This window comes from Onthophagus taurus, chromosome 7, assembly GCF_036711975.1.
Source record: "Onthophagus taurus isolate NC chromosome 7, IU_Otau_3.0, whole genome shotgun sequence".
Lineage (NCBI taxonomy): Eukaryota > Metazoa > Arthropoda > Insecta > Coleoptera > Scarabaeidae > Onthophagus > Onthophagus taurus.
In genome coordinates, this window is record NC_091972.1 from 31,971,357 (window position 1) to 31,990,394 (window position 19,038).

General features: G+C 34.4%; 1 protein-coding gene and 1 long non-coding RNA gene across 4 annotated transcripts in view; one reads left to right on the forward strand and one right to left on the reverse strand.

The window, feature by feature from the left end:
- LOC111416763 (semaphorin 1a) overlaps window positions 1–19,038 on the reverse strand; it is a 511,810-nt gene that overhangs the window by 426,526 nt on the left and 66,246 nt on the right. The gene's annotated exons all lie outside the window — the stretch shown is intronic.
- LOC139430727 (uncharacterized) lies at window positions 11,162–11,706 on the forward strand. Its single transcript, XR_011641112.1, has 2 exons — window positions 11,162–11,504; window positions 11,562–11,706. It is a non-coding gene; the product is annotated as an uncharacterized lncRNA (long non-coding RNA).

A 19,038-nucleotide genomic window follows, 5' to 3' on the forward strand; every position in this document is an offset into this window, starting at 1 on the left:
GTTATACTCACAAAAGCATAGTGTTCCGAGATGGAATCGAGGAGAAAAATTTAGAACGTAAACAAAATTACGGCTGCGTTCTGGTCACAGAATCGCTATTTCTAAAGTTGGTCCAATGTTCAATTGTAACTAAACTTCTGCATCATCAAAGGAGAATTCAAGTTCAAAATTTTTTAATCATGTTAGTTGTCACCGGATCCTGTATTACACACAAACTTATGGCAGTTAACAACCAACTAAAAAAGGAATTACAGTAGACCCCCGACTTACGAGAACATTTGTTCCGAATTTATTGAAAACGGGAATTGATAAAAAGTAAAGTTAAAAGCATTCCCAGTACGGTGTTATAATAAACTACTAAAATAAGAAAATATATATATATTTATCAAGAAAAAAAGAAAACTTATTTATAAATTTACCATCCTCTAAAATAGAACTTGAAGGTTGAGGAGAACTTTGTATTTTAGGTTTTTTGCGTATAACAAACGCGTCTAAAGTTGACTGTCTTTTTCTTTTCTTTTTTTGTGTTCTAAAGTGCTTCATAATAGAACTTTCAAAGTTGCTACAAACTCTATCCACCATTTCTTTATACGGGTGATTATTAACATCTGCTTCTCTAAGGAAATCACAAGCTTAGATTATTGATAACAAAGTATTAGAAGAAATATCTTCAGATTCTACATTTGATTCCTCTTCATCTGTATTTAATTCGTCAACAGTTTCATTAATTTTCTCTAAAGCTTTTAAATCTTCTGTAGAAAGGTCATCATGAGTTTTAGTAACTGATTTATATCAACTTCTATCTACAATTAAGCCAAGAGATGTACCTATCATCACAATTTCCTTTCTAATTTCTTCAGCTTCATCTACCGCTGCAATATTTTCATAAATAACTTCAGGCGTCAAGTTTTTACATGCCGATCTTAGTACTCTTATGGATAGATCATCCCATGATTTGACAACTAATTTAACGCATTCCAAGATTTTAAATTTTGTTTTCCAAAATACTTTAAGGGTCATAGCATAGCGTTCATCGCATAAGAAAGCTTTGAAAACATATCTTTTGTATACAATTTTGTAAAGTTAGCATTTACTTGTTGATCCGTCGCTTGTAGAATTGAGGTTGTGTTTAGGGGAAGAAATTTTATAGTAATCCAATCAAATTCTTTATCGAGACTAAGCTTTAAGTGGAAGTATATTTTTTATGAGATAATCCTTTACCATAGGACCAAAGGTGTTGTTTGTCCATTGGCTGAAAATGTAACGAGTAACTCAAGCTTTCTTATTAAATTGCCAGTAAACTCCCAAGCTCTCTTTATTGACTTTTTCTGTCTTAAATACTCTAAGGATTAACAGAAACAAATGTAGGTTTTAATTTCATATCTCCAGAAGAATTTGCAAGGAGAAGAAGTGTTACCCTATCTTTCATAGGTTTATGATCTGAAAGGTACGACGTTTCCTGTGTGACATATGTTCTGTTCGGTAACTTTTTCCAGAACAATCCAGTTTCATCGCAATTAAAAATGCTCCTTGTCTAACGATACTGTGTTTACCACACCTTTCTTTAAATCGATCAAACCAACCCTTACTAGCTTTAAAGTCATTGAAACGCATATTTTTGATATCAGTAGTAAATTTTCCATTCCGCAAATCAAATCTCCGCCTTTTACGATAATTACAGAGTTTTCTGCTTTTGTTTTCATAATTATCTGTATATTTTTTATAATATTTGAAATAGTAGACGAAGAATGCCCATATTCATTTAGTCCATATGTTTAACTCCCTCAGAATGTTTTTTAATTATTTCTTGTTTTTCTTTAATAAAAATATAAAAAATATTCGAGTATGTAGAAAAAGTTGTGATTTCTGTGAAATGGGTACAAAACAGCAGCTTCATGGAAGTACCATAAGTGATCGTAAAGACAGTTGAGGAAAACATAACAATCGACCAAAGAAAATCGCTGATGCAGTGTGTCAGAAGATTTATGACCACATAAACTTTTCTCATCATATATCAGTGGGCAACATTTTAAAACAATTTGATTGCTCAACGAAAAACAAACACCCAATAAGCTCAAACATTTTTTTAGTCACTATATCAATAACATAATGATTTCTGAAATAAGAAAAACCATTTTTCTTTTCAGACAACTGTTTGTCCAATATAAAAGTAACGTAATATTGCGTCACTTAGCTTTTTATGGTTGTCCAGAATCTGGATATAGTTTTTATTCGCGATCGCACTTTTGAGATTATTAAAAGAAATAAGAGAAAAAAGACTGAAGATTCTAAAAATATAATTAAATCATGAGTTTGGCAATGTATTGCATAACTATCATTCTATTATTCATTTTTCTATTAAATTACAACATACAAAGCATTTTTTGTCTCTTTCACAAGTCGGTGTAATAACAAACTACCTTCAAAATATAGAGTCTCCTATAACAACAAGTAGGATGATCAGACATGGAAGGGTGTCCTAATGATATAGTTTTATCAAACTATTTATTAGTTTAATTTACATATGAAAAAAATCAACATCATCGTGTTATCATCGAATATTGTCTGTTGTTAACATAGCTCAGCATTAACCTCCTTTAACATCTGTGCCACCGCCTGTTCGCATCGTCCTTGATATCATCACAATATAATTTGTGATATTTTTAGCCTTGTTTATAGCGTTCTGATATCAGAACATAACACACATCATAACATTGTCTTTGATATCTTGTGACATCATCAGTGATAACTTTCAAAATCGTACAGCTTGACAACATATAACCTTTCTAAATCTTTCAAGTGAGATACCTGAAATCGTAAAATCTACGACATGCAAAAATGTAATGCACACATCGTAAGATTACAACTTCTCAGAAATAGACAATAACATAATCTTAAGCCGTTTAAATATTACACATTTTATTATGTTAACTCTTACTATAGACTTAAAACAATAAAATAAACTTCTGCTTGTGTAGATTTGTCCATTTAAATTATGTTTTTGTTATGCTTAAAGGGAATTTTCGTTAAACATAAAAGCAGGTAAAGAAATCTCTTTTCAAGGAACTTTAAGGTTTCACCGTCTAAAAATAAGCAGTTGTTCAACTACACTTAATAAACATTTATTTTCCAGGAATTTTCGCTTAAAAAGATAAAAATTGTTTAAATATGTAATGTTTCACAAAGTGGATATACAGGGTGTCTCAGCGAGACCGGTCATTAGACGTTTCTGGGGTTCTGGTGAAAATAAAAATTTGAGAATTCAGACTTAAGTATTATCTATTACGATCTCTTCGACTAAAATATTTTCAGATTTCTTGCACTTCCGGTTATACCGGAAGTCGCCACCTACTTTATTTTTTTAAATGGAACATCCTGTATATTTTTACATATTTGGATTTGTCTGTTTTCATGGTTTATAAATAAGTTTACTTTTTGTAATTTGATTCGGCCGTTCTCGAGTTATTCGAATTTTTCTAGAAAAATCTGCTCCAGCAGACATTTGTTCAAAAAATCAGAGAACACTCAATTTTTGGGATATCAATTTAGGATTCAGAATATGCTTAAACAACATGATGGAGTATGTTTTGGTGCCGAGAACGACTGTCTAGAACGTTTGGTCACTTTACTATGGCACGTTAACTTTTCAAAATTTGGAAGTACCATAACTTCATTTTTTTAAATGGCACCCCCCATATTTTATAACTTAGTCGTCTTCGGCGTCTCATTCTACATCTTTTATATCCCATATGTCCCATACCTAACATTAATAGTTTGGGAGATAATTAGGGTTTTTTGAAAAATGCACACATATCATATGGATATTTAGCCTAGTGTGCCATGAAAAACAAGCCTTCTCAATGAGTTCTTGTCAAAGACTCAGTTGTTTACCTCACTTGATGCATGTGAGCAAATAATTATCTGTTATGTCCCTTAATATTAGTACTGAAAAGAGTTAAAATCGATAACAATAACGAAAGTACTATTTACACAAATCAAGAAATTCTTAATTTATTTTTTATGCATAAAAAGCGCGACAAAGTTCGTAGTATGATTCCTAGATCTTCTTTGACAGCTCGAATTGAGGTGTTGGGACTGGGCTCGAAATAAGCCAAGGCATTCACCCTCTTCCGTTGCATTATCTACTACATTTTTTGGTCAGTTTAACACGTGATTAATTCGTCCAAAATGCAAAAAATTTGCTTCTATTCTTCTAAATTTATCTTTTGTCATCGGAGGTAAATGCGGATAATTTTCATTAAACATTCTGCAAGTTCTACTAAGAACTTTGTCGCACTTTTCGTGCACAAAAAATAAATTATGGATTTCTTTATTTGTATAAACATTATTTACGTTATTAATATCCATTTTATCTGGTTTCAGACTCACAAGCATCAAACAACGTAAATCAGACTTTGACGTTTGTCAATAACTCATTAAACATTTGTTTTCCATGGCACACTAGGTTAATATCGATATGATATGTGAGCATTTTTCAAAAAACCCTAATTATTTCTCAAACTATTAATGTTATAAAAGATGTAAAATGAGACGCCGAAGACGACTAAGTAATAAAATATGGGGGGTGCCATTTAAAAAAATGAAGTTATGATAGTTCTAAATTTCGAAAAGTTAACGTGCCATAGTAAAGTGACCAAACGATCTAGACAGCCGTTCTTGGCACCAAAACATACTCCATCATGTTGTTTAAGCATGTTCTGAATCCTAAATTGATATCTCAAAAATCGAGTGTTCTATGATTTTTTGAACAAATGTCCGCTGGAGCAGATTTTTCTAGAAAAAATCGAATAACTCGAGAACGGCCGAATCAAATTGCAAAAAGTAAAGTTATTTATAAACCTTCAAAACAGACAAATCCAAATATGTAAAAATATATAGGGTGTTCCATTTAAAAAAATAAAGTAGGTGGCGACTTCCGGTATAACCGGAAGTGCTAGAAATCTGGAAATATTTTAGACGAAGAGAACGTAATTGATAATACTTAAGTCTGAATTCTCAATTTTTTATTTTGGCCAGAACCACAGAAACGTCTAATGACCGGTCTCGCTGAGACACCCTGTATAGTAACTCAATTTACAGCAACAATAATTATAATATTGGATCAAAATAATTAATTATAATGAAAACATCCAATTAGCTTATTTCTTGTTTTATTTTTCATACACATAGATGTATCCGTTTGTTAAACACTGTTTATGACCCTCATGTCATGAAATATAACAAAGGGATGAGCTCTGCAAGTATTTCTCACTGTTTGCCACGGGGCATATGACTTTCACTGCCCAATATAGATTCGCAAAGCTGTACCTAATGTATGAAAATGATTTTTCATCCTCAAAACATCTCTCAAAACTCTCCTAGTCTCTCTTCTCCATCATCTATCAATACCGTCCTTGATACGATCCTATAGAATTCCTAACATAGTCCCTTTTATCTCTCAACGTCGTCATTACCTCCAGCAATATCATCACCATCCATACCAATAGCGTTTTTGATATCTTAAAATATCATCGCCAACAACTCTCAATATCGTTCGTATTACCCCTAATATTATCACTGCCTTCAACATCTCCTTTTTTATAATCTATCAACATCATCCTTGATATCACGAATCAGCGTTCTTGGTATTTCTTAACATTATCCCTGTAATCTTTTAACATCGTCTCTGATATCTTTCAATATCGACGCATAATAACGTAATATGTTATGAGAACATAATCTCTCATCATTGTCAGAGTCTTTCAATGACTTTTGATATTTGACATTGTCTCGGATATATCGTCCCTATTAACATCCATGCCATTGGATGTCTTCATTACTACCTTCCCTATAATCTAATATCTTCCTTGATGTCTCTAAACATTGTCCCTGATATATTTGAATATCGTCTCTGGTGTTTCACAATGTTGTCTACGGTAGTCTTCATTATCATCCTGGACATCATAATCCATCAACACAATTATACTCATTATACTCGCCCTCAATATATTCTCCTTCATCGGTAAATATCGTTCTTCAAATCTCTTATTATCGTTCCCAGCATCCTGCTCTATCAACTTTTAGTATTCTTCTTGATATCTCTAGACATCGTCTTCCAATGTGATCTTTTTCAACATCGTTAAAGAAGTTCTTCAACATCAACTCTGACAGTTCTCAACATAGTAATTTATGGATATTTTGATTGGTTTTAAATCAGGTTTGGAGCTCTGTATTTGAGCAGTAGTGTGATACAATTTGATGACTTAAAGTCGTTTCTTGCTTCTCTCAGCGTAATCGAATATCGTCCTTGGCTTTTCTCATTATGATCTACAGCAACAAATTAATTAATGCAGCATGTCGTATCACCGTCTTAGCACCCTCAACATCTTCTCTAACATCCATCAACATCGTCCTTGACAACTTCCCTAAGATTTCTCAACGTAGTCCCGAATATTTTCTGTATTCTCGTTGACTTTCCTTCTCTTAATTTTTCAACGTTTATGTAAAGTGATTTAGAAAGAATAGGAAAATCTGCCACTACAATATTGTATACAGTAGATCCTTCTAACATTTCTGAAAATTGACTATACCTTCAGTGCCAGTTACAGAAATTGCAAGAAATCGTTTCAGACTATATGTTTCTTATTCAGTAAGTAAAGAATTGCCCCTTGTTTGAGGATATCTGCAATTTATTGAAAAATAAACTTGCAACGAAGGAAAGACATTATAAGAAAGGAATACAGATAAATAAGCGCTTTTTGAGATATATTAGAGTGCCTGTTTGTTTAGTGTTGTTTGTATTGAATACCATGTTAGTCTTGTTTCTCTTACCTAGAATAACATATTACTAATTAATACACTACTTTTTATGTGGCTGAATTTATTTCATTAATTTCAATCTCAGACAAATTGTGTAATAATTTCAAAGAAATATGCGTCAACTCGCTTAAATTTACTCCATTATTACCGCTGGTATAACAATAATAGTAGAAAAGTAGAATGCAAAAGATTGAACGAGAAAAGCTTCAGCAAACAGAATTTAATTGTTCTCGCAAAGTCAGCAGTCTTGTAGTGGGTTGGTCGGACGTTGAAATGATTGATGACACCTGGAATCCAGGCGAGCTAGAAGGGGGTTTTGGGGAGAGGATTCGCGAAACCTTCGGCGAAAAAATCCCAATTAATCTTTCGCAATTATCGCCCTTCGTCTCGCCGCCAGCCAACGATACATTGAAAAATGACAGGTTGTCGAGATCTTCATTTCTAAATCATCTCGGCAATTGTTAACGCGAGTTATCCCAATTATTTCGCGCCACGACTGAAAGATCGATTGTTTCAGTCCGTTTTTGCTTTATTAATTCATATAAAATAGTCGTTAGTTATTATAGTTATTATCTCTTCAAAAACAAATAATATCGATTAAATTACCGTAATGGTTATGACTTTTTTGTGTATACCAGGTGAACACATCGTATGTTAATATTTCAACGCGTTCTATTTTCTCGTAAATACATTTCGCCCAGTTTGGTCCGTATTATGCATTAATCCTAATTGATTATGTCATTTGTGACACATTATTAATGTATACCGCCTTGCGTTGTTGGCAGTCGTCGAACCGTTTGAGTTATGAAATGATCCGTTGATAAACAACTATCCAATATTTTTTTTGTTATTTGTCTACTTTTTGTTGATAATATTACGGGGGAATCAATATTTACGACATTAAACCAAGTGGGTAATTGCGTTTTTGATTGGCGAAAATTTATTCGGTAATTTCAGGACCCAATCTGAAACTCCATCCCGTGTGACCCACTTTGCCTGTGCGCACCAGAACGTGTTAATTGCATAGCGATTACAAATTAATTGCCAGCAAACCGGCGCGTTCTGGTTGTTTTGTGTCCTTACTCAATAATAACCATTATAAGCAATTAACAGATCAAAAACAAAGTTTTATTTGTAAACTTTGGCGCTTGTAACTACTTGGTTAGTAAACGTTTGACAGTTTAAGTTGATGGCGGTTTTTTCTTTATACGAATATGGATTGTAATAGTTGGAATTTAAATCAACGAACAGAAAAGACTATTATCCGATCACGTATGCACACACGGCGACATTTCCCAGGGGATTTATTTAAAACCGTTTTTACATACGCGCCCGGTCCAATCAATATGCTTATACAGGCAACGCGAACCTATCAAGAATTGATGCATAATATATAAGGGGTCGTAATTGTGTTCACGCTGAGCTACATGGTTATACGTTATTCGGCCGAATCATTGATTTTCGAGATATGTAAATATTTAAGTGGTGCACGTTCCGGCAGAAACTCCAGGTAACCATTACTACCCCCAATATCTGGGGACTAACATTGTATAATAAGGACGACAAATCGGTTCAGATCACTCAACGATCCGATATACATATTTAAAGGAGTTATTCCTTTTCTTTATTGCGAGCACTAAAGGATTATTTACCGGATAATGGAGAAACGATAAGTAGCTAATTTTGTACCTGGCGATGGCATTGATGTTGTGGTAATTTAATATCGTTATTGTACAAACATGACAAGCAACTACGTTTGCGAAGTTGGTAACTAGGACATGCGATACATCCGTTCATTGATGTCTAGAACGTAGGCTGTATTTATTAAGGACACAATAGATGGAGTATTGCAATACGCACAGCGTTATAGTCACCAGTATATTACAAATCTGTGATACTAGTTGATATTCTGGAATGAAATCTGTTTGTGCTAGCCAGGTGATGAGTTTGCGTGTGACAATAATTGATTCAATGCCGATTCGTACGGAAATCGACACTTTAACAATCAACCAGACAGGTTATTACGTTCATTAATATTAATGAATTTTGTATTAAATTATTGAATCCAATCATTAATAAAAATTATGTGAACAGAATTGATTTATTGTAACCATAATTTATAAATTAAACTTCATTGTATAGTTAATTAAATTATCCTATGTATATTTTCTTAACAGATAAAATATTAATTATCTATGTTAATTAAACTGGTGTGAAGTTATCCATAAATCCCAGCAATAAACTTAAAACATTAATAATTCCGTAACCAATACGATTTGGGTAACCAAATTTCACACACAGGTCACTCTTACCCTCAAGAACAGCTAACCACCCCCATTTGGTAAAAAAAAAATTTTTCAACCCTCACCCCCGAAAAAGGGATGTTTTCGCCCTGATGGGCACCTTCGAATTAAACGAAATTCTACCACATAATAGAACACACTTCTAAGTATTTTTATCAATTTTCAAAACACCGTAAGCCCTAACGGTTTTCGAGAAAAAAAATCAGTATTATAAACCGCGGATGGGACTTTAGGGGTGAATTTGACCCCATTGGGCACCTTCAAAATTGATGAAATTTTAGGATGATTTAGAGGATGCCTTTAGTAATTGAAATCAACCATCCAAACACCGTAAGGTATAACGGTTTCCGAGAAAAAAAATGTGTTATTAGACACTATAGGTACACAGCGCGGCGCGGACTTTGGGGGTGAATTTGACCCCGTTGGGCACCTCCAAAATTGATGAAATTTTAGGATGATTTAGAGGATGCCTTTAGCGATTGAAATCAACCATCCAAACACCGTAAGGTATTACGGTTTCCGAGAAAAAAAATGTGTTATTAGACACCATAGGTATACAGCGCGGCGCGGACTTTGGGGGTGAATTTGACCCCGTTGGGCACCTCCAAAATTGACGAAATTTTAGGATGATTTAGAGGATGCCTTTAGCGATTGAAATCAACCATCCAAACACCGTAATGTATTACGGTTTCCGAGAAAAAAAAAAGTGTTATTAGACACTATAGGTATACAGCGCGGCGCGGACTTTGGGGGTGAATTTGACCCCGTTGGGCACCTCCAAAATTGACGAAATTTTAGGATGATTTAGAGGATGCCTTTAGCAATTGATATCAACCATCCAAACACCGTAATGTATTACGGTTTCCGAGAAAAAAAAAGTGTTATTAGACACTATAGGTACACAGCGCGGCGCGGACTTTGGGGGTGAATTTGACCCCGTTGGGCACCTCCAAAATTGACGAAATTTTAGGATGGTTTAGAGGATGCCTTTAGCAATTGATATCAACCATCCAAACACCGTAATGTATTACGGTTTCCGAGAAAAAAAATGTGTTATTAGACACTATAGGTATACAGCGCGGCGCGGACTTTGGGGGTGAATTTGACCCCGTTGGGCACTTCCAAAATTGACGAAATTTTAGGATGATTTAGAGGATGCCTTTAGCAATTGATATCAACCATCCAAACACCGTAATGTATTACGGTTTCCGAGAAAAAAAATGTGTTATTAGACACTATAGGTATACAGCGCGGCGCGGACTTTGGGGGTGAATTTGACCCCGTTGGGCACCTCCAAAATTGATGAAATTTTAGGATGATTTAGAGGATGCCTTTAGCAATTTAAATCGACCATCCAAACACCGACCACGGCTTCAGAGAAACAATTTCGTTATTAAATTGTACACGTATGTAGAGCAGATAGTAGGTGCCTTTAGCGATTTTAATAGATTATGAAAACTGCGAAACTCTTAATATTTCATGGAAAAAATAAATTTTGTTAAGAAAGGCATTTTGTAGTTTTATGGGCTTTTAGTCGTTACTGGCAAAGGGTAAGAACTCCGCCACGTGCAGTTACAAAAGGCGCACTTATTAAGGAAAAAATATGTCCATATTTTTTGCATTATAAGTGCATTCCGGGAAAATAGTTGCCGACTTATTCGGTGTTGTTTTAGAGCGTCATACACATTTTTTAGATTTTGCCCGAAAGGTGAGGAGTAAACATATAATATATAAAGATTCCTCAGCTATTGCAGAGATCAGCTGTTCTAGTTATCTCTTGTTAAAACCAGTGACCAGTGAAGATGTCGACGAAATTACTGTTTTTGGGCGATAGTAATTTTTGCTGAATGCTACGTACTAGAACTAACTACAAAGTATTTGTTCTAACAGATGTGAAATTAATTCCTACTAATGGTATATATTTTAGGACGACAACCAAAACAGTCAAGCAACGGAAAATATTTCCTCGACTTAGCAGTAGGCGGTCAAACAATACTAAAACTTTTGCGGCGCGCAAAGTGTATTCCAAAAACATGTTACCCTTCGTTTTGTGGAGATATTGTTGAACGTCATATCGTTATAATGATAAGAACTAAAGATATACTCCATAAAACATCACCATCCCAACTGAAGTCCCAATATTCTCACCTCTTCCGCTTCCTTCTTTCCTTAAATCCTAAAGGAATACAAATTTGCACAATTCCTCCCTGCAAAAACTTCGAGTCTGTGAACGTAAGATATTATAACTTCTCTGTCATGCTATAAATAAATACTCTCCATGCCTTTATAGGAAATCAATCATTACATTCGACTGTTTTGTGCTGAAAAACAAATCAATTGTACCGACATTGAAGCAATTGTTAACAGAACCATGATGGAAGGGTAACAAAACGTAAAAATGTTTCTTTTCTTATGTATTTAATACAAATTTCTACACAGGGATGGCATTTACTTAAATGAACAAGGGTTGGAAACGGTCTGGAACGCGGTAGCAAGTAATTATAATCATATTCTCAATCCATTACACAATTTAATTATAAGTAAAACAGACCATTAATATAATAAATTTCTTTCTCTATCAAAAGTTTTTTTTCTATCAAAAGTCCGCCCTCCAAATCATCCTAAAATTTCATCAATTTTGGAGGTGCCCAACAGGGTCAAATTCACCCCCAAAGTCCGCGCCGCGCTGTGTACCTATAGTGTCTAATAACACATTTTTTTTCTCGGAAACCGTAATACATTACGGTGTTTGGATGGTTGATTTCAATCGCTAAAGGCATCCTCTAAATCATCCTAAAATTTCGTCAATTTTGGAGGTGCCCAACGGGGTCAAATTCACCCCCAAAGTCCGCGCCGCGCTGTATACCTATGGTGTCTAATAACACATTTTTTTTCTCGGAAACCGTAATACCTTACGGTGTTTGGATGGTTGATTTCAATCGCTAAAGGCATCCTCTAAATCATCCTAAAATTTCATCAATTTTGGAGGTGCCCAACGGGGTCAAATTCACCCCCAAAGTCCGCGCCGCGCTGTATACCTATAGTGTCTAATAACACTTTTTTTTTCTCGGAAACCGTAATACATTACGGTGTTTGGATGGTTGATTTCAATCGCTAAAGGCATCCTCTAAATCATCCTAAAATTTCGTCAATTTTGGAGGTGCCCAACGGGGTCAAATTCACCCCCAAAGTCCGCGCCGCGCTGTATACCTATGGTGTCTAATAACACATTTTTTTTCTCGGAAACCGTAATACCTTACGGTGTTTGGATGGTTGATTTCAATCGCTAAAGGCATCCTCTAAATCATCCTAAAATTTCATCAATTTTGGAGGTGCCCAACGGGGTCAAATTCACCCCCAAAGTCCGCGCCGCGCTGTATACCTATAGTGTCTAATAACAGATTTTTTTTCTCGGAAACCGTAATACATTACGGTGTTTGGATGGTTGATATCAATTGCTAAAGGCATCCTCTAAATCATCCTAAAATTTCGTCAATTTTGGAGGTGCCCAACGGGGTCAAATTCACCCCCAAAGTCCGCGCCGCGCTGTATACCTATAGTGTCTAATAACAGATTTTTTTTCTCGGAAACCGTAATACATTACGGTGTTTGGATGGTTGATATCAATTGCTAAAGGCATCCTCTAAATCATCCTAAAATTTCGTCAATTTTGGAGGTGCCCAACGGGGTCAAATTCACCCCCAAAGTCCGCGCCGCGCTGTATACCTATAGTGTCTAATAACAGATTTTTTTTCTCGGAAACCGTAATACATTACGGTGTTTGGATGGTTGATATCAATTGCTAAAGGCATCCTCTAAATCATCCTAAAATTTCGTCAATTTTGGAGGTGCCCAACGGGGTCAAATTCACCCCCAAAGTCCGCGCCGCGCTGTGTACCTATAGTGTCTAATAACACATTTTTTTTCTCGGAAACCGTTATACCTTACGGTGTTTGGATGGTTGATTTCAATTGCTAAAGGCATCCTCTAAATAATCCTAAAATTTCATCAATTTTGAAGGTGCCCAACGGGGTCAAATTCACCCCTAAAGTCCCATCCGCGGTTTATAATACTGATTTTTTTTCTCGAAAACCGTTAGGGCTTACGGTGTTTTGAAAATTGATAAAAATACTTAGAAGTGTGTTCTATTATGTGGTAGAATTTCGTTTAATTCGAAGGTGCCCATCAGGGCGAAAACATCCCTTTTTCGGGGGTGAGGGTTGAAAAATTTTTTTTTTACCAAATGGGGGTGGTTAGCTGTTCTTGAGGGTAAGAGTGACCTGTGTGTGAAATTTGGTTACCCAAATCGTATTGGTTACGGAATTATTAATGTTTTAAGTTTATTGCTGGGATTTATGGATAACTTCACACCAGTGTTAATTAAACCTTGATATTACGGACAAATTTTTTTTGAGCACTTTAAAAGGGTCTTCATACCTAAGTAGGTGACAAGGAAGGTGTTTTGCCTTCTAATTTAAGAAAGACAAAAAAGAAAAAAAATAAATGGGTTTCGTGAAGAATGATGAAACGTAGTGGTCTAAGATTTGTAAAGGTTTCTCGTGAACTAATCAATAAAGAATAAAAGTTAATACTACTACATATATGATTTGATAAAAATTTTACCAGAGAGTCGTAATGGTTAAGCAAGAACTAACTCTGCAGGTGAACAACCTAAATATTCTTTTAAAGAAGATCTGAGAGCAAGTAGAACGATTGGAAGATCGATTTATGTTTTCAACGGTCTGAGCTTATTCTAGCAATAAGTAGGGGTTTCAAAGTACTATAATACAGAAAGTATTAAATGGTCGTGGTCTGTAAATATTTCAAATTCATAACCTTCAAGGAAATGACGAAAATATTTTCATAAATTCCCATTCGATTCAAAATAGAATATCTTGTTTGACCTGGAAAATAAGCAAGAGGTTGAGAAACATTGTTTATAGCCTGTTCTAAAACTGCTCCAATAGAAAAACTACAAGCACCCGAAGTTAACTTTAATAGAGCGTTTATCGAGAGAAGTCTTAGCTTCGGAAAAACTGTTTTCACATTCATTTGACCAAGATATTAGTTCTTTTTGTTTAGAAAGTCGGGTCAAATTTGTTAGGGAATGTAAAGTTTGAAGTAATTTTGAAAAATTGGGAACAAATCTATGATAAAAATTGATCATTCCTAAAAATCATTCTAGTTGTTTTAGAGTTTTAAACCTTAATACGTTCGTTAATAATACCTTTTTCTGCAACCTTATGGCCTAAAAAATCGACAAAATTGACACCAAAAATACATTTTGAAGGTTTTATGTTATACCAAAATCATCAAGTCTTTTAAAAAGCAGTTTTAATTGAGCAATCAAAATATCGTTTAAGTAGGCGGAAATAAAATGTAAGTAACTTGTGACTTCAGTGATAAAACCTAGAAAGGTTTGGGCTGCATTACGTAAACCAAAGAATATTGGTATAAATTCAAAAAGACCGAAAGTTGTATTATCTGCAGTTTTATAAACATCTTCTGGAGCCATAAGAATTTGATGGTACGCTCGTACACGACCAATTTTTGAAAAGACAGTACAATTATGATATCAGGGATTGTAACAGTATTGAGCTGATGGTAATCGCCACAAGAACGCCAGTAGTTTGAATCTTTTTTTGGGATCATATGTGGAGCAACTGAAGATGAGAATAGTCTAGAAATGCTTAAAGCAAGTATTTGATCTAATTCAGATTTTGCTATTTTATATTTTGTTTGATCCAAGCGTCGTGGCCAACAAAAAACAGTGGAGATGACTGTGAGTTATAATTTGATGTTGAATAGAATGTTTGACAGGAAGGGAGAAATTAGGCGTAGAAAATAAGTTTGGAAATTGTTTTCAAAGACGAGTGTATTGGGTTTCAACAAAAAATGTAACGTACGTCACTTAAGATGGCTAAACCCGAATGTTTCTAGTTCTACTTTTAGTTCAATAAAAATATACAACAATCTAGAGAGAAGCATATTTTCTGTAGAAACCCAATACTAGAAACATTCGGGTTTAGCCGTACGTCTCTTAAGATGTCAAATTTTTCTTGTTCTAGGTCAGGTGTAAGTTCTAATGGTAGTATTAGTTCTTGTTTAGTTGTTATTCAGCGCTAGATTGGTATATATTTCTCTTGAACTAAAAGTAGACTTAACACTAGACTTAAAACTAGAACCATTCGAATTTAGCCGTCTTAAGAGACGCGCAGCTAAACCCGAATGTTCTAGTTCTAGGTCTAGTACTAGGTCTAGTGCTAGTGTTAGCTGTTATTCAGCGCTAGAATGTTGTGTACAGTAAAGCCTTATCATTAGCGAGGATTAGGTTCTGAAAATATGCCGCGAATGTTGAATCCGCGAATATTGAAACACTGGATCTTATGAGGGATAAACTACTTCTGTGTTATTTTAAAAATGTGAATATAACAACAACATTAAAAATTTCAATTAGGTATAATTTCAAAAATTAATAAAATTATACTTGTATCAAATAAAACACATCTTAAAATTTCAAAACAATACTCCTGAAGTTTCCGTAATAATTTTTGTATTCAGATCTAATATACTAAAATAATTATAATTGTTCAAATATAAAAAAAGTAAACTGGATAGCAATAATAAACAGCAACAAAATAAACTAACAAAAAAAATAACGATTAACATTTCTTCTCATCAAGAATAACTGCTATAGAACGTGATGGTTTAAAAAATGAAAGGATAGTAGGTTGTAACTCTTTATGTTGCATATCCTTCTAAAGCTCTTTGTAAGGAGCAAGAAGAGAACTGAGGGGCAACGTTAATTTGTTACATGTTTGAATACATCTCCCGGACATCTTCACTTGCACTTTGGGCTGTGTCTTTTTTTAACAGTTTTTTCCATGCATTACTCACGGTTGATACTTTAATGTCATTTAAAGCAAGTTTATACATGTAATCCCATGGTCAATATTGTATAACTTCCACACATCTTTCATTGAGAGAAAAATGCCATTTTGTAATTTCTCAGGTACAAAACTGAACGTGTGCCGGATATAATGATTTTTAGAAGTTTTTATAACACCTTGGTCTAAAGGTTGTAACAAGGATGTTGTGTTGGGGGGGAAGAAATACCACCTCCACACATAGGTGAGCTAATTTGAGAGCATCTACTGGATGAGATGGGGCGTTATCCAATATCAATAAAACGTGAAATGGTAAATTTTTAGATTTTAGATAACGCTCTACTTCGTTAACGAAACACTCTTTATACCACTCTATAAATACCTGAGAAGTTATCCAAGCTTTTGAATTAGCTCGCCAATAAACAGGAAGAGCTTCTTTGTCGTTGTGCTTTAAAGCTCGTGGATTAGCTACTCAATATTATCAACATTGGTTTTGTAATAAAGTCTCCACTTGCATTTGTAACAAAGTAAAAGTGAAACTCTATCCTTGGCTGATTTAAAACCAGGAGCTGTCTTTTCATTTTTTGAAATGTATGTTCGTGCTGGCATTTGTTTCCAATAAAGCCCGGTTTCATCCGCATTAAATACTTGTTCAAGACCACACAACTTAATGTTATGGAGATTAAAACGAGTTTTGAATCTTTCGAACCATCTCCTGCTTGCTTTAAATTTACAGTCATCTTCAGCACAATTCATATTACTCGAAAAATGTTGATAAAGTTCCTTGGCTTTATCCATTAATCTAGCCCTAATTAATGGTTATTTCTGCGACCTTGGCCTTCAATTCAAAGATAAGGAGACTTATCCATTTTTTCAATATTTACATCGCGAACTTGTCACGTTACCTTTAATGATGAAGGTGTGCCACTTTTTACGCCATTTCTGATTACATCTTCTTGTTTCTTTATAGATCTTATCCTAGATTCATTGACACCAAAGACTCGACCTACTTCGGTAGCTCTTTTCTCTACCCGGAACATATCAAGAACTTGAATCTTTTTTCTAGAGTCATAACTGACTTTGCAATGTTTGGTAATTAAATTTATTTCCGTCCCAAGTCTATTTGTAGCCATTTTGAGTACTGTTGTAAGATTAATTGCTTATAAAATTATGGTGTATAAAATCAGGAGAAATACTAACGTGAATGAAATACAGAACACAAAAATAGGCACAAACATTAAAATCGATCATAAATGAGGGATTCCCAGAGAAACGCATGTGTGAAGCTGGTTGCTTGTAAACCCTTCGTTTTAAATAAACAAAAAAAGAACGTACTTGCTATGTATTCGCGAATAATCAAGTCGTGAATGTTGAAATAGGTAACAAAATTTAAACCGCGAATATTTCTCTTTAGACATCTTAAGGGACGCACGGCTAAACCCGATTGATTAAAATTATTTATTCAAACAGTTTAATGTGCAAATTAAAATTTTGTCTTATAACAACTTTTGGCTATAATGGATACTCCCATCCCAGTATTAATTCGTTATATCGAGGTTTTACTGTAATTTAATTACGTTAACAGGTTTACTGCCACAGCTATTTTTATTGCGTTGCCAAAATTGTTTTGTGTGCGGTGTGTGGTACACGTTTCAATTTCTTTTTTGAATGAATACCATTGTAGGTACTCAACCGAAAACACTTCAAATATGTGATAAAAAGTACACATACAATAATTTTTATATGGAGAAATGAATTTTGTAGCCTCACGGATTACATTCTGATGAGTTCAACAACCGGCACAACAAATACTAGAGATTATTAAAAAATAGATTTTTCGCAAAGTGTACAATATAGGAGTAATTATAATAATAGTAATAATATATGTATTATACATATAAAATAGTATCAAAACAATAACAATTTTAATTAAGGCTAGCTTGGTACTTACTGAAAAAACATTCATTGCATATGAATTTTTGGCAGATTGTGCATTTGGTGCAAACTCGAGGTTGAGCTACTTTCTTTTGTATTTGATTGCAATACCTTTATAACATTGAGTACAAACTGCTTGCGGTTTAGTTGCGTTTCCACCTCTTTGAGTGACCGTGGGCCATATGTTATGTCCTTACCATTAGTACATCCATATACGGTCTCTCCACTTTGTTACCATAAATATACAAGACGATTATACAAAATGTATAACAGCAAAGTAAAAGATAATCTCATATTCATTAATAAAAAGCACCTAAGAACAGATTTTTAGCACCATAAAAGCGTTGTATGTAAATATACCTCATGGTCTCAAGGGCAATACTTAAAACAAAACATAGTAGCTTTCATAAACGAGTTTTTAGGTACACATGGCTACAACCTGTTAATACTAAATCAACAAATTTTTTTTCTTCTTAATGGATAAATTATGTCAAAACTTTAGTGTAAACAACGATTTTAAGTAGCTTGGAAACGAGTTGCAACCAATTTTTGCGTGAACAAGTTTACGAACTGGTTCATCGATTAGTCGGTTGCGCAGAAGTAGAACGCGATCCAATTTTCCTCATATTGTTACTGACGTTTCCAATATATTTTCCTGAAAGTTTGATATCCGCCCGAGATAAACAAGATCGGTTTTCCCAACTTTAAAACAAACAGGGCTGGGGGTATAAGGTGCCTATGAATGGGTTAGTCCCGGCGTTTTCCAGATTTACTGAAGTCGATACTATCACGGAAGAAGAGAAAACGAACTAAATCGCTTTTAAAACGTCTATCTCTACAAAGTCATTTCGTCTGTTATCCAGTTTATATCTATTATCGATACTAGAAGAGTACGAAGTGTATATAATATGCATATTATATCTTTATGATAATATCTTCGATGTCACATATCTTATTGGTGAATTGTTTAGAAAGAGGAAAAAAAGCAGATATGATTGATGAACTATCGAATCTCTTCGGACATGCACAGTCCTGGAGTTTCACCCTTCCTCATCTCCCTTCTTTTTTCGTTTCCTAAAGCCCTTACTCGCGAT